This window comes from Lygodium microphyllum, chromosome 18, assembly GCF_053477565.2.
Source record: "Lygodium microphyllum isolate KBCC chromosome 18, Lygodium_microphyllum_v1.1.10, whole genome shotgun sequence".
NCBI classification, from domain to species: domain Eukaryota; kingdom Viridiplantae; phylum Streptophyta; class Polypodiopsida; order Schizaeales; family Lygodiaceae; genus Lygodium; species Lygodium microphyllum.
In genome coordinates, this window is record NC_141152.1 from 97023808 (window position 1) to 97029351 (window position 5544).

Here is a 5544-nt window from a genome sequence, read left to right on the forward strand (position 1 = left end):
ATGCGACGGTTCTCAGTTTTCTACGAGTTGCCATATTGGACCCACTTACAGGTCAATCACTTGTTGGATCCCATGCATATTTTCAAGAATGTGGGAAGCTTGCTATGGGACCACATCACAGGAAAGAGAGACACTATAGGGTCACGAATGGATTTGAAGGAGGTAGGTAAGATGGAGGCGCTTTTGCCGCAGTCGAGTGCTGAAGGGGGAGTGCAACTTCCTCGCGCTCCCTGAGTTTTGTCTACCAAAGAAGAGCGCATTGTGAAGCAAGTAATCAAGTCTATCCGCACTCCGACGGGTATGATCCGTTCTCTCAGGTCCGCATTTTCTAAAGATGACCAATTGTCGAGGCTAAAATCCCATGATTGGCATAAGATATGTCAGGTTTGTGAACAGAATGGATTGTAATTAGCGTGGGAATTTTGCAATTTGAAAAGTGGCCATTATTCATAATTCTTTCTCATTTGTGGCAGTTTGTCCTACCGATCGTGATCGCAGGATGCCTTACTCCAGAAATTCGTGGGGCCATTTACAAGTTGTCGACTTTGGTGCAATGGATCTCACAGAAAGAGATTAAGACGTCCTCTATTGAATCCGCAAGGCGGGGAGCAGTTGAGAAGATCTGTCTCTTTGAGAAATACCTGCCCACTAGCATACTCACGATACAAGTTCACCTTCTTGTGCATCTTGTGGACAAAGTGGAGATTGTTGGACCTGTCCATACGCGATGGATGTTCTTCCTGGAGTGCTTCATGAAAACCCTGAAAGGCTTTGTGCGACAACGAGCTCGTCCAGAAGGTAGCATTGCGGAAGGTTGGTTGGTGTCAGAGGCGTTAGTGCATATCTCACAATGGCTACCAACGGTGGAACCAGACAATGAAATGCTATGGACGCTGAAGGACGATGATAGGCTGACTGGAGATGTGGTGGTTGGAAATGGGGTAGAAAAAAGAATGGATGCTTCAATGGAAGAGAAGGTGAATCGCTTTTGTATGTTGCACCATGCCTCCATGGAGATGTGGCTCGCCAAGTATCAGATTGCAAGGCAAGATCGAGAGGAAGCATGAGCTGAATTTCGACGCAGTACACGTCACCGACCAATTCGATATCCTGAAGGCATGGAGGAGATGCCGCGGTTTATGTCAACACGATGGTTGCATGGAGCCTTGACCGCAGCATCTAGCGAAGGAACAAAGGTCTCAATGGAGGAGTGGGAGTTCTCGAGGGGATGTAGTCCAAAGGTAATGAGGGTTTTAGAATGTGTCATATCTAAATTTGCTTACTACATCTAATTTGAGTGTTTCAATGTATAGTACAAAATATATAGTGCAGCGTGGTCGCGCCAACGGCATTTTTGCGTGGAGCGTATTGACAAAATGCGCTCCACAATGGACTGTGGTGTCATGGCAAGGTTTGAGCAAGAGAGCCGGTGACGAGCAACGGATCCGAACACGGTTGTGGATAAGATGGAGTATTTTGGGAACTTGCAAAGTATTATTATGGTGCATTACCGTAGCTTCTCCATTATACTATTCGATGTGCAGTGGTTCAAAGTCCATCTGGATTTCTCGAAATAGATTCCAAAAAAAATGGACGGATTTGCGCGACACCTTTGTGTTGCCGGCCCATTGTGAACATGTGCAAAGAGTCATTTGCTTGCTAATTGTAATACGACATGGTTTATGTCACAATGGTTTGAACTCGCTTTGTACGTGTTTGTGAATAGGTAATCTTCTATCCAAACCCCTGATAACCTCGATGGTGGTATGTTATACCTTCAACTCCTCGAAGTGCGAGAGTATATGATCAAAGCGATGTTCCAGGCATAGATAAAGAAAATATGCAAATAGAGGGGTCGATATTACAAGGGGTGGAGGCCACCGCAAGTTTGGAGCCCGCATCGGCTAACAATGATGGAAATACAAAAGTCCAAGAATTTTTTGAGAACGAGGCAGACTCGTTCTTTTGTGGTGACATGTCTATCGACCTTCCAGTGTATGCAGAGTTGTGTTAGGAGATTAACATGGGACCATAGAATACTTCATTCTTGGAGAATTGTATTACTCAATTCGTTGTTTAGATCTTCCATAAAGGTACATAAGATATGCATTTTAAGATGGATTTTTCAAAAATGATTTATATTACTGTGCTTTGTATAGTTTAAATTGATTATTCTAACATCATTTTTTATCTGTGCAGGTGACATTTTCAGGATGAGTCGAGGGATGAGCGATGAGGAGTTTCAGGACATGATGGCACGCATGTCTCCAGATCAGCTCGCGAGATTCAAAGAGATGGCAGACCAGGAGCTGTCTCGTTCTTCGTCAGGGCGCTCTGCTAGATCTGCTTCAGCGCGATCAGATGCTTCAGCTTTGAGCAGACGATCTCGACGCTCACGACTTGGGCCAGAGGGAGGGACTGCATCGGGATCAGGGGGTGCTGCTATGGAGACACGGACGTGGTGTCTCTATCTCGTCATTCAGCTAGAGATGCGTCACCTCCAGGATTTGTCACACCTGTGGGGACGTCTACTCTAGTTACTCTGGCTTTTGCGCAGCCTCAGCAGGTGGCATCCCTTTTGGTGGCACCCCCTTTGGTGGCACCCCTTTGAGTGGCACTCCAAGAGAGGGTACCCCCATCGGTACACCGGATGTACAGGGGTCTCCTAGATATGCCCAGGAGCATGGACGGAGATGGGAGAGGACCCATCTTAGGCAGACTCTTAGGGGTTATGGATATCTAGTTGATAGTAGGTCAGGAGCGGTTATCATGAATGATGAGGGGAGGAGGGTGATGGCTCGCATGAGGGAGTTGTGCCAACAAGTTTTTCGGCACAACGTCCTGGATCATTGGAAGAACATACCGGAGGGGAGCAAGGACTACATAGTAGCATCCTTGCACGAGGAGTTTCTGGTGCCAGCCACAGTAGATAGATTCTCTACGGGCTGGATGATCGATTGCATGCGTGCATACATGTCACATAGACGATCCGACGCACGCAAGGCAATCAAGAGTGGGGTTGCAAAGCCCGAGTGGTTAGATGTAGACGACTGGTGCCGACTGAGGGAGGAGGCTACAGATTCGTCAAGACGTTGGAGTCAACAGCGGGAGGCGGCGAGGGCACGACTCAAGGCCGAAGTGGTGCATCATCTTGGGAGTGGCGGCCACAGGACATATTTGGAGGAGTTTGTAAGTTTCTCTTTTGTTTTGCTTATTTGTTTTTTTGAAATATTCTTTGTACTGACAATCATGTTTCTAACAGTTAGCATTTTGTTTTCTTTGCAGCACTCCATTACAAATCGCGATCCGCAAGGCCTTGAGACTCGATATGGAGAGAGGCACGGTCTCAATGCATTTGTATAGACGCGGTGGCCCTGTAAGTCACTCATCTTTCTTGTCCGTAGTAACCATGAGATATTTGAATGCATTATTGTATGGTGGATTGATATGTTGTTTCTTTTTCTACAGAATCCGTTCGATGCTCCTTTGCGGCGGGACGAGCTTTCGGGGGACGAGGATTTGTAGCTCGCCCTTGGATCCTTGGAGCTCACACACCTTTAGTTTTTAGTCGCTTGATCTATGTAGACATTTTCTATGTATTAGTGATATCCTTTCATGATTGTACCAATTGCATTTTATGCGATCATGTATTTATTTCATGTATCAGTTTTATGATTTCAGTATACATTCTTTTTGTTTGCAAGCACTTTGTATGCAGTAGTGCAGAAACTATTTTGTATGGCTCTCATACAACATACAGTGCTATATGTGGCAGGGCAGCTTGCTGCCCTGTCACAAATTTTTTTTTTCCCTGTTACCGTCGCTATTTGCATCGCAAATTTACTGCTCGCGTCGCTATTGGCCTCGCTATGAGCATTGCAAATTTACTGGTTGCGTCGCTATATGTGTCGCTATTTGCGTCGCTATCTGCGACGCATATTGCGACGTTTCTATGGCGTCGTCAATAACGACGCTTTTTGCGGCGACGGGGGCAAATTTTGTTGTTTGTATTTTCATCGCTTTAAACGTCGGTATAAGGTCTATATCTTGTAGTGTATCACCTTCCTTAACCTTCTTTCCTCTTGTAATGGCTTGCAAATTAGAAGCTGAGAGTGGATTTTTGAGCCCGGGATGTGCCTAAAATTTGCCAAAAAATCTGGAATTTAGGGGAAACATATTCAACATAGAAGGCGGTGGCTCCAGCTCTAGGACGATTTTAAGCACCAAGTGAAATACGACTCTTAAAAGGCGCCCGTGCAACACTTGTTGATTTTTGATAATTTTTTACACTACCGTGCGGGTTGTCAGGAGTTGCTAGCCAATGCGGGATGTCAAGCCGGACACCCAAAAATTTACACCACTCAAATCGGAGCCCGGACGGGGAAATCGCCACAAGATGGGCAAGATTTGAAAAGGTGGACTTATTTTGGGCCAAATGGGATGTGCCTTTTGGAGTCTTTGAGTCCCCCTTCAAAATTTTAAGCATACAAGATGAAAAAACATGGAGAGAGAAGATGAAGAAGGTGGAGATGGAGGCGCCAACATCACACCGAAATTTGCGCCCTCTCTCATGATGGGGGTGATGCCAGGTTACAAACACCCTATCCAACCGATGATACTCTTGATCTTCTCTCTCTTTGCTTGTCTTATTGCCTATCTTTGCCCATGAAATGGCTGTGGGAATGAAGTGAACCAATTTTAGTCTTTCTCTCTCCTCCCTCTCTCTCCCTTAAGGGGCTGTTCTTGTGTGCAAGAGGAAAATGAAGAATGGTGAAGGAAAGCTTGTCCGGTTGGAACCGGATTGCTTCCGGATCGGTGTAGACATGAAGATTGCTGATTGTGAAGATGCTGGACATTGAATGTGAGCTGACCCGCAGTCCCGTAGCAAAACTGAGATCTCGAGACATGAAACCTAAGCGGTAATTCAATTTTTATGAAGGAAAAATGAGTTTTTATGCTATTTGATTGATGAAACATTATTCCCATGGGCTGATTATGCATTATGATGTTGTTTTCTATGAGTTTTATCAGTTTATGATTAGAAAATCAGAAAATCACAAGTGATATGGCTGAAATTAATGGTATAAAACCCGTAAAACACACGTTTAAGGGGTAAAAATGGGTTTTTTTCAAAATAAATAGAAAATATGAGACATAATGCCAATTAAACCCTAAAATTTTGCTATCAAAGAACATAAGGGCCACATCCCACAATCAATCTTAATTTCTAGTGATTTTTTATTGAAGAAAATAGAGGAAAAATATCAAAAAATGGTGAAAAATGGGTTTTAAATGGGAGAAAATTAGGAAACGATAAAAGGAAAATTCCACAAAATTACATGTGTGTTTGTGCAATGTATAATTAAGGTAGAGCATAAGGTTGGCCTCATTTTACCCTTGTTTCTATGTTTCCATCCGTGTTTATTGCTTTCTCTATAAAGAAATACACATAAAATGACTCTTTCACCTATCAACGAATGCAAAACATTAAACGATAGGGTGAGAGGGGAGGTTGAGCGTCAAAATATGAATTAAAATCTGATT